We start from the raw sequence: 11,998 nt of genomic DNA, 5'->3' as shown, positions 1-11,998 counted from the left end.
GGAAAAGAAGGAGGGAAGAGATGAAAAAAAGAAGAGATGATGGGTGGGGAAAGTAAGGAGACCTGGGTGCAGCCTGGAAGCATCATCCTGTGAAGTGGGAGATGGAAGAATGGCAGGAAAAATAATGGATTTACAGCCTGACACCCCCGCAGATGGCTCCTTGCATTTGTCCTTTTGCAGACAAACAGACCCCACTTGAATTATGGGGCCATAATTCTATTTGTGGATGGTGGAAGGGAAGAGGGGGGAGGTTGTGAGAGCTGTTTGGTGGTTTATGACCTCCCCAGAAGCCCTTGATGGAATTCCAGCCCCATAACTCACAGCTGCCTCTTCTGGATCTAATTCACCGCAGGTCTCTGATGTGGTAGTTGAGATCGAGTTTGGTGTTGTGTCTTGCCCCTGCTGGGGACTTAATCAGATTGCCTTTGCTAATCCAAAGCAGGGCAGTTTTATGAGACAGTTTCCCCGGTGAGTGCATTCTGATTTGGCTTGGGTACTGTGAAAGCAGAGAGCAGACTTAGGTCCTGTTAACATAATTGGATCAGGGTCCGCAGCCTTCTTTCTTCCATAGTCATCCATCAGCAAGAAAAGGGAGTACAGAACCATGGCATGGCCATTGAGATGGCCCTGGTGTCTTGAACCGTGGAGGTTTTCCATTTGGCTCTCCCTAGTGACCTCAAGGGGCTGTAAGATCCTGCAGGCCTGCCCTGTACTGCAGCTGGTGAGTGAGACCTAACTCAGGGCCACGAGACCTAACTCAGGACATGAGATCTAGCTCCTGCCCATGCCTGTAGACCTGCCTCATAGAATTACAAAGAACAGGTCCTGACAGTACCTCAGATTCTGTACTCTGGCACTCTGGTGCTCCTCCGGCAAAGGGTTAATCAAACTGGACAGGACAGCACTTATAGGACCAACTTGGTACCAGTCAGTAGTGTCTGAGGGACAAAGGTGGGATGTCCTGGGATGTATCACTTGCTCCAGTGGATAGATTTCTCTCTGGCATCACCTTTCTGACCCCAAAAAGCTGTGTTTGAAAATTCAAATCTAACTTCAAAGCCAACCACAAGCATTTCTTAGGTCTTACTCTTCTATATCCATGTAGAAGCCCTGAACCGGGCTCACACCCGCATGGTCATAACAGACTGAACATTTAAAGCAGCTCCTTTTCCAACATTTTGTTACAAACATCTCCTGACCCAGCAGAAACTTTTCCCAATATGCCTTTCTTTGGTCTACATCTGTATATTTGATGCAGTGAAGCAACTGTGGCTAAGAGCATATATAGGGCAGAGAGAGCCAGACTGGATGCAGTTTTACCCATGAAGGTAAAAAAAAATCCCTGGTACATGCTCTTCTCAAACTGTGCCTGGGCATTCTCTGGGAGAGGGTTAGCTGGCACTGTTCAAAATTGTGCTGGGGAGCATGTTAACAACTAAGCATCACAATTTCAACATTGTGCTTGATACTCCACCTTGGTTTTCTTTTATTTACTAGCACAGATGTAGCCAGGAAAAACATAATGCCTGGTGGTGTTATCTGCTTGTCATGTTCCTACCCATAAAATGTTTGTGTGTCATGAATTGTGACTAACTGGTGATCTGCTTGCCTGTGTTGTAGGAACAAGGGCTGCATCCCATATGGCGTAGTGAAAGAAAGCTGGCCTGTGGAGATGTCTTGGCATCATGTTTGGTTTTGGGAGTTATAAGGTCAGTGAGTACACTTCCCATTAGAATTTATGAGAAGGCAGGAAACTCAAAGAAGCAAATAATAATAATAAAATCTCCCAAGTTATTCGCCTTTCAAATTTTTTTTTTCTTTGAACATCTTAGCTGAAGGCAAAAGACCAAATTGATTCCTGCTTTCCGCCCAAATGCTTGCTGGGTTGTGGGAACATACAGCACACCACAAAAGAGTTCAGGGCTCTGCTGCATGTAGAGCAAGAGACATCCCCTTTCCTAAAACATTTACAGCAAGAAAGGTCAAAGCATACCCACTGGTGGGATTCATCCCACCTGGCTTTAGAAAGGCATAGTGCACCCGCCCGCAGCTGGGCCAGCTCCCCCCACCCTCCCTAGGGTCAGCAGGAGGAAACAAGCATTTACCTTTATCATTCACTGCTCTATTTTAGCCATCAAGGTTGCAACGAGAGGAATCGTATCCTGAAAGGACGCCTTTTTCACTGGTGACTGTGCAGGGAGGCAGGAGAAGCACAGAAGAAGCCACCCACAGCCACTCAGATATAAGTCCCCAGCACAAGAAGAGCTATTTTTGCAGAGATCCTGCTAGGATGGCTCTGAATAAAGCCTCAGTGATCCCAGAATCACTTTTCTGCCACGCAGTGTGCTGGCATACCTTGATACTGGAGCTAGCGCGTCTCTCCAGGGTAAGTGATTCAGAGTTATGGTCCCCGTCATTCTCACCACCTTGGTGAGGATAATGAACCTGAGGCTGAACACAAGGAAGGGAGAGCGTGTCCATTCCCTTGTACAAGGGAAATCCAGTGGTCAAGAGAGAGCTGATGCTGGAGTTATACTTGGCTGAAGCAGAAAAACCTCCAGGAAGGGGACTGGTGGGGGGAACAGCTTAATACGATGCAGGCAGCAGAACCTGTGAAGTGTCAGAAAGTGGGTGAGGGAACCGGGAAATAATAAAAGCAAATTGAATGCTCTCCAGGTTGCTGGAAATAGTCCTTCTCAGCTGACATCTGGGATTGCTTTGGGAAGCTGAGCTGCAGACCGGCTCCCAGCTTTCCCCTGAGAGCTGGAGACCGGTTCCCAGCTTTGCCCTGCCATTTCCTTTGACAGGTTTTTGAGGGACACTTGGGAGATTTTATTTACACTGGGGGTGCCACAGAGCTGAGGCAAATGGTCACCATTTCCTCAGTAGAGGACCTTGAAGGAGGGATGGACTGAGATGCAGGAAAAGGACACCACCTCTTGTGGACAGTAAAAGCAGGAAAGCTTTGAAAATGCCTCTTTTCTGTAGCTTGGGCGTGGGAGAATCCAACATGGACAGAGAAACACCAATGAGCTTAGTGAAGAGATGGGAAGACGGCTCCTGCCTGCTTTGTAAATAATTGGTTGGCCTTAAACATCCAGCTTAGCCCATTTGGGAGCTGAACAGTGTCATTTCAGAGACTGAAACTGGGAGAAGTGGCTGGAGCCTCCAGCACTGTTGTGCTGTCTCTGTCATGTACTCTGCAAGCACAGCCCACGGGACCTGAGCTGAGGTCACTCAGGATCTCCAGAGTGCCCATCAGGCACCAGACTGATGCCCTGTCCTGTTGCAGACATATCCACGTCAGAGATTTTCCTCCTCGCTCCTACTCTTGCAGATCAGTTTGAGTCAATAGGTAAATTCTCCACTAAGTAGTAGCAAGCCCACACATGTAATCCCTTTGAAAACAAACATTTTGAGCTTACAGCTGACAACAGGGGGTTACCACAAGCCTGGAATCTGTTTGTTTGGCTGCGCTAAGCAATTGCAGCCCCGTTTAATGCATGGAAGGGTGTTTTTGTGGGAATAGTTGGTAGTGTGTTGTTTTTCGGTCTTGGCACAGAAGACAAAAGGAAACTATGGTCCAGTACGTATCACATATGAGGTTTAGCTACAGGATGATAGCGTAGGTCCCAACCATGCACTGACAAACATGCAGTATGTTGCTGTGTCCAATTGCCAAAGCAATGACTAGGTTGATTGGCATCGGGCATAAATAGGCTGCAGAGACCCTGGCTTTGCCTCTGAGCTGCTGTGTGATTGCAGGCAACTCATTTCACCTCTTCGTGCCTCAGTTTCCTCCCCACCTCTTCCTTTTCCTATCTGGTCTCACTGACATGGAAGTTGTTATATCTACAGGGACACTCTCTCCCTGTTTACGCAATGCCTGGCAGAGACTCAGCCTAAAACTACTCTTGTGCAAATGTTAAGTACAACCACTTAGTCTGGAAGGAAGCTTTTGTGAGATATTTAAGTTTAGATTTTAAAAAAGACTCCAAAAACCAAAAGCCTCCATAACTCTTTTCTTTAGAGGTGTTTTTGTTTTTTTTCCCTAAATACTCTAATAACTCAGAATAGCTGAAATCTGAAGCACTTTATGCACAAAATTTTCTAGCATCGGTTCCTGCAATTCACCCTGCTGCCCAAAGGGTCCTGATGGGTGATACATATACAGGCAAGACACTGCTGTGACTGACTGACCTGCTGCTGGGATGCGCTGGCAGACTGATGCAACTCCTTTTGGGTGACAAGGACTTTTCCTTTTCTGCGTTCCAAGGAGCAGTTGGACAGAGATGTCTCATTTCCATGGCTGGATGTGGTCAGTCTGTCAGCATATGTATGCTGCTCGTCTACATGTACCCAGAGGCTTGTTGAAGCCTATTGCAAAAGCTGTCGGAGCTTCATTTTACCCCTTTCCCTTTTTGAAGCCCACTTTCTCGCTTCCTTTCCATGCTCTCCATTGAACTGAGACTTGCAGATCCAAGTTCAGCAAAAAGGTGTTTGCTTTCCACAAGCCTTATGTTGGCACCGTGGTCTGCAAATTCCCAAAAACCTGCCAGCTGCCTCATTCCTCGGTGGGTCACAGAGGCTTAGCCCTTCAGAGTGAGGCAGGAGTTGCACCAGCTCCAGGCATGCAACAACCCTGACTTTATTTTCCTTTCTGCTGAGCGAGGCGGGGGACAGTGGCACAGAGCTGGCTGGGAGACGGGGGGCAGCGGGAAACACTGGGAGCATACCTGGGCAGAGGAGGCTGGTAAGGATGATGATGCCACTGCCCACTTCTTGGGATGACAATGAGGATAAGAGCTTGGGCCCTGCTTTGTGCGGAGAGGGAGGCGGGTAGCTCTGCGCAGTGCCGGCTGCGCGTCTGCTGGGGGGTGCAGGACACAAGGAGGGAGCAGGTACACGGCTCTGACCTCCTCTCCCACGTCTCATTCCTATAGGAGTGGTGAATTATGAAAGATGGCAGTTTCAGTAGTCCCCACTGCTATGTCCCCCTTCCACTTCCAAAGGGACCTGGCTCTACTTACATCAGTTTGGCTTTTCAAGAGCAGGGCAGTGAAAAGCACCTATGAATTTTTTATCTCCAGTTTGCCTTCAGCTGAGGTGTCTCAGGTCAAATTTCCTGTCCTTTGGGGTACATGATGAGGCTGATATGTTAAACCACGCAGACCTGTGTCACAGCAGTGCAAACCCAGCCCAGCCTTGGCCAAGCCTGCCATCAGTCCCAGGGAATCTGACCTCCTTCATTAAAGATCTACTTTTTGCAAGACCCATTCAAAAGACAGTACCATAAGATAATAAGCGTTAGATAAAGGGAGCACAGAGGTTGGGGAGCAGATGTGGGAAAGAGAAAATGGGTTTTTCCCTCTTGCTTTAAGCTAAGTTATCTAGAAACCGGAGTGTCCATCAGCTGCTCCTTCTTGCCGCATGTGGGAGGAGGGCAGGGGTAGGAGGCAGGGGAAGGAGGGAAGCTGCATTTCTCACTGCCTGAGGAACATCTTCAGCTTTGAACATATGTGCAGGGAAGAGAGACCATGCCTGGCAGTGAGAGGGCTGCAGATCTGTCCACAGGCAGTTGATACTTCCCTCTGCCTTGGAGAGACACCCATCTTCTGCCTCCAGCCAAGGATATAGAGGCTGAGGACAGATGATTTCTCCCTATTTGCATGGCAACCATGAGTGCTGCAAGCAGGGCTTGCCCCAGCAGCAGCCTCAGGCCTGGCATGACATGCTGGGAAGAGAGAAGCATATGGGCTGCAGTGTTTGCTTGTCCACCTAGGTCTATCTATGACTCTTTCAGGTTTGAAACCCAGTGTGATGGTTGCTACTCTACTGTAATGGCCAAGGAGTCAGAGGCTCCCACTAAGGACTTTAAAGAGCCATAGCATACGTTTCTTTTAACAGCATCCCTGAATTCATGATCTTGTCAATCATTTTCAAAATGCACAGCTGATGACACCCCAACGGCAGATGGAAAGGAATAATCTGTCTGGATCCCACCTCTCAAAAAAAAATTTCAAAGAACACAATAAATGGGTTCTTGTGTGTGAGAGAAATAAAGAGAGAGAGAAAGGCAGGCGGAGGTGGGAAGGAGGGAAAATGTAAGGAAGGAAGAAAAGAAAGAAAGAAGGGAGGGAGGAAGGAAGGGAGGGAGAGAGGAAGGAAGGAAAGGAGGGAGGAAGGAAGGGAGGAAGGGAGGGAGGGAGGGATTGGTGGAAGAAAGCTTTTCACAGTCATTTGTTGACATAAGCATGCTGATCCCCAAGCCTTTGGCCTCTCTGCACCCATAGCTGGGATCTGCTCAGCTGGGTTCTGCTTCCCACCACACTTCACCAGCCCAGCCCATGGACATAAGTGTCAAGTCAAGCCCAAAATGCCAACATGTGCTGACTCTCTGGAGCACTAAGGAAACTCCAGAGCATATGTTGTGGATGGTGGGCAAACTTGAACTTGGGAGAGGGCTCCTACGGTGTAGGTGTGAAAGGGACTTGCTTTGAGCACTTACATGGTCTCCAGTCTCATGCTTCCCCTTCACTTGAATTCCCTCTCTCTTTGGCTCCATTTGGCCACAGGAACCAGCAATCACAGCCTGGGGCATTTTTGTTTCTTTATTTTTTTTAATAAACTTTATTCTATATTACAAATAGGTTTTTTTTTTCTTTTTTGTTCTGGACTGCAAAATAGGAATGCCTTATATTTACATACACAGGTATACAATTAATTATAACAAAGGTACAGAAGCTTTGCCTTTACCAAGTAACAACGGGATTCCAATTTAAATAGTATAGATTTTATTTATTTTTCAACTAGGATAAATTCAAAAGAAAATCAAACCAACAACAACAACAACCTAAGAAAAAGGTTCCCAACCTCCTTTCTAATGCTGTCTTGACATCTCTTTGAGGCTGTTAGTAACACTGTAGTGAAAGGATATGTCTTTACATTGATTTTGTATTTAGGGTGGAAGCTTTAGCAAAACAAATGATGAGACTTCTGGGCTCATGTGTATGTCCAAGACACAGGGTTAAACACTAGGAAGGGCCTGTCTTGTGACGTCAAATAATCCAGTTGCCTCTCACCTTGATTCCTTGGGGAAAACACTGGGAGCATTTAGCTAGCACCTAATCTCTCTGCTTCCTTACCCCACTCTGGGCTGGAAAGTGGGCTTTCTCCACACTGGAGAAAGAGCAGCATAGAAATTTTAAATAACACCAAGTTTCTCTTAAGATACTTCAGAAAGGACTGCAAGCTTGGACATGTGCCTTGATTTCTCCAACTGGCTCTATCAGAAAGTCAACAGCAACTTCTCTTACTGGGAAATACTGTCCTCAGAGTCAAGGAGCCATGTCAGACCACATCAGCAAGAGAAGGGAATGCTTCTTTCGAGCTTAAATGTCCTAGTTTTCCCCCTGTTTTCTACACCCAGGTTCACTTTACCGAGCCTTCCTGCACACTGCTCTCTGCTGTGGGTGTCTTTGAGGTGATTTGTTTCCAAGCAGAAGGAATTTCTTGAGGTAAACTCTCTATTTTTAGAGCAGAAGATCGACACAAAAAAAAGCCAATGAACAAACAACAACGACGACAACAACAGAAATCACACACGTGACAAGTTGATTAGACTAAGCAGCTTTATATCCTCGCTGGAGCTTTTTGGTGGTTTTATTTTTTCCAAGTGTAAATATTTTTTTTTTTTTTACATCCTTCTACAAATTAATTTTTTGCTGTAAGCCTGTGTCCCCTTGGGTGCTTCTCTAACAGTGAACTGAGCCATCCCAAATAAAACATGGTTGACAAACTCCATTTTCAAAGCATTCTCCACAAAACAGTTATCCCCTGCAAGACAACCCAACTTTTTTGGAGGAAGGGGCATTGCACAGTGGGTGAAAACTGCAGGACTCCATGGACCCAGCGACACTCTGAAATGGGAATAGCATTTGCTACAAAGCAGGAAAATTCAGGCTGTGAATGGCCAGGAGCCTGAGGTTCACATCATGATGTTGAGGTTCATTCACTTCACCAGTTGTCTGCTCCACAGCACACCAAGCTTGGATGGCAAGAGCTAGGACATCCCAAGACCTCCATCTGCCCTGGAAGACAACTATTTTACTACTCATCAGATGCACAGAGTTCTCCTGACATCAGTGAGGCTATGCCAACACTTCTCTACCCAACAGCTGTCATGATGAGGCATCTGACAACACAGAAACACAATCTACTATGATCATGTAAATGATCATAGCACCCTAGTTTGGAGAAAGAGATCCATTCCTGTGGTCCCCTGCTCATCGCAGGAGAGGAGGTTATCAGAGGCTCAGAGGAGTTGAGACAACAGCCCTGCTTCAAGAGCTGGATTTTTATACTGATTTCCTCATTCCAGGGTGAGGGATATGCAAGCTGGGATTCCTGGATGCAATTCCGGGTAAGCCACTCAAAACCACACAAAGCTGGTGGGGCCAACATGCACGTTTCTATACATTGTCCACTCTCTGGCTTCTTCAGCTAAATGCTGAAAAAAGGAGCAGAAAGAGACTAAAAACACCTTGTTGGGACTGATGGGGTTCTGGCAAAGTGTTTATCTGGTCAAGTCCCACATCAACAATGAGCACTGCAGAAAGCAGATTTCTATGAAGGAGCAAACTTCTTACACACTAGATCCTGCCCCAGGAGTTTGGGACACAGGACCAGTTTTCTTTCTCTCTCTCATTCCTTTTACAGCACCAAGCAGTATCTCCCTGTTATCAGATACATTTGCTTCATGAGTAATTCTTCTACAGGCTGCTGGGAAGGATGAAGCATGACTTTTTTTACTGATGCATCAGTGATGTGAGAGAGTAGTCCTGGTCATCTCCAGCAGCCCAGACTTTTCTGTTTGGTGTGAGATGGTTATTGGACTTGGGGGTCCTTTGTGGAGACACAAATGTATGTGTTCTCCACTAAGAGGAGTCCTTTCAGGTTTCCAATCTTCCTTTGGAAGAGTCTTCCACATAATAGTGTCTCTTTCCAAAACACTTTACTAAAGCCTTGGGGAAGGACAGATCTATCTTTTGTGTTTTGTCTTACTTTTAAATAATTTTCCCCTTTTGTGCTTGGGTTGTTACACCATAGGAATCCCAGCTTCAGGAAATATGGAAGGGATGAGTAGTCTTTGTGCTGGCTGACTCAACAGTAGGACTGGCCACTGTACTCTTAAAACTCTATCAGTTTTCGATAACACTATTAAAAATAATGGTGACAGTTATGTGATTTACTTGATCTCTTTCCCTTCATGGTAAACCCCTTCCTGTGGGCTAATGCACAACATCTGGAAACTTTGGTAATCACTTTTCAATTAAAGCAAATACCAATCAAAATTCTGCTGGTAAATCTCCTTCATATCATAACAATTTTTTATGGTCTCCTCTTATGGAGGTTTTACCTCCCAAAGAGGTATGATAAGACAACTGCACTGGTAAAACTACAGATGAGAAAATTGGCATAGCCCTTATGCCTTATGGAGCAAGGCTGGTGTATGCTGGATTGGACCAAACCTTCAGATATGTTCAGGATAGAATGAAGAGTGGAAAGAGAAGGACTGGGGCATTCTAGGAGAGGAAGGTGGCCTTGGGTGGCTGCATTTGTCCTTTTTGGTTGGTCTCCTGTGTTGCCTGTTCAAGTGCTAACACTCTCTAACACCTTCTTCCAGATAACAGGCAACTTTTCCCAAAACAGTGTTTACTGTAAGGCTCAGTCTGCAAAAGCACATGGCACGATGGATTATGTCTTAGATCACTGTGACATTGGTAGGTGAGTACACTCACAGGGAGGACACGATGTGTTTGCAGAGGGACTGTTCACCTTTTGCTCCTCTAACCCGAGATCAAACTCTGCAGTGAAGAAACAATCTTAGCTCTCAGTAGGACCACAGAGAGTCTTCATGAGTTCCCTTCCTCCATTTCTGATAGTGCTGCAAGTGTCAGCATTCATTGTCTTGATTGCAGTGTTTGAGAAATACCCATAAAGGTCAACCTATCGTCTGACATATTCTGGATATTAGGAGCCTGTCTGTTGAATTCTAGGGACTTTGGTTCCAGTTCTCTCGGTGTGGCTTGAAAAATAATGTGTAATACCACCTACTGGGCATTTTTGGTCAAGTGTGGAAAGGGAGGCAGGGAGAAACAAGTCAAAGGAAGAAGAAAAGAACGCATCCATGTTGTAGTAGGGCTCGTTCTTCTGCTTGTGTCTTTGTTTTTCGTTGTATTGTACATACACTTAAAAAATAGTTAGCTCAACAGGTGAGGCTGGGAAGAAAGATGACAAGACCTCTCACAGACTGGGGGATGTTGGGAGTGGTTGGTAATGGGGGCAGGGGGGACACTGAAGGGGACATGTGAGGAAGCCCATGCATTTACATCACAATTCTGGCACATTTTCCAAGTGAAAACCAAATACAGCTTAAGCACCAAATAAAGAAAAACAAAAAGAAAAATAAGGAGGAGATGAAGGAGAAGCAAAATACAGATCTTCTTCCAAATTCCTGGGAATGGGGGAAAGAAGAATGTGGAGAGAAAACGGAAATGCTTAAATGGGAACTTGGGAAGGGTTAAGAACCAATCTCATGGTGCTTCCCATTTCCCTAAGAGTTTCATTCTCAGTGTCTCTGAGGTGTTCAAGTTTTTCTTGAAATATATATATATATTACAGCTGAAAAACTCCGTACCAGCAAGAAGAAATAAAACAATAACAATGAAAAACAACCATAATAAAACAAAAACACAGCCCTGAAAACATCAAAAAGAAACAGGGTGAGTCTCAAATTTACCCTATGGTGTTTCTCTGACTTCATTAACAGTGCAGGATTATGCCATTTCACTTTGATACTTATATTTTTTTTTTTAAACAGCTTCTTCCTTTCATTTGCGCATGTCCAGGCAGTATAGCCCATCACTCATAACCACTTCCCTCCAAGTCAGCTATTTGTCCTTAGACTCCTACCATCCAGCTGTCAGTACAAGGCATGACAATAGGGTCCATATTTATCTTTTGTGGCACTTTGTTTGTCAAAACCTTTGGTTTCTTCCTTTTTTTTTCATTTTCCTTTTTTTATGTACTTATAAAAAATATTGTGTTTGTGTTGTTGTTGTAATTTTCTTACTGCTGGCTCTGGTGGGATTTCCACCCCACTTTCACAGCCAGAATCAATGGATCTGGAACATGCGCCGACATTACTAAATGGATCAACAAAACCATGGCAGACCCAACCAAACCCAAATCATCCCCAATGCGCAGGCCTCTTCAAGATGCTGAGATGTCCATAAGATGCATGGTAAGTCCATCAGCTCAGCAATCAAACAGAAAGCAAGCAAAATTAAAAGGGAAATAACGCACACGCGCACACAGATACACACACACACACGCACAAAATAATAATAATAATAATAATCAAGAGAGAAATGTCTGGGGTTTTAAAACCAAGACGTGTCCCTAAGTTTGCTGTTTCAATGTGAACCTTGTGATATTCTGCCCACAGACACATCCAGTTTTGGACTGCTGTTCTTTAAATCATTTTAGAAAGACTTGCTTGCATGTGTACCTGCTTGGCTGAACGAAACCCGCCTGCTGACTGACTCCTGTTTGCACCGCATCCCCCATTAGACGCGCTCATGATCCGTCACTCTGAAGAGGTTCTGTTTTGCTAGCAAGAGGCACGACTAAAAGCAAATGCACTCGTTCTATAATCAATTTACACACCCTGTCTTTACCCCTTCCTCCCTCCAGGTGCAAAGTAGATCCAGGCTGTAGCTCTGAGCATGGTGTGAGATGGATGTGGGCTGGTTCTCCACGGCATCAAGCCAATTCTCCATCTGCTAGTGAGCTCTGTTCATTTCTGGTGAGATGAATGCAGACCCAGCTCTTGCTTCCATGGTGTACAAAGATGCAACATTCTCCAGACCCTGAGGGTCTCCCACTACGCTGAACCATGGTGTTATCCAGGCTGGCAGTTGTATGAACAAAATAG

Source organism: Phaethon aethereus (genome assembly GCF_964289735.1).
Source record: "Phaethon aethereus genome assembly, chromosome: 1".
Classification (NCBI taxonomy): domain Eukaryota; kingdom Metazoa; phylum Chordata; class Aves; order Phaethontiformes; family Phaethontidae; genus Phaethon; species Phaethon aethereus.
Note: the sequence above shows the minus strand (reverse complement) of the source record.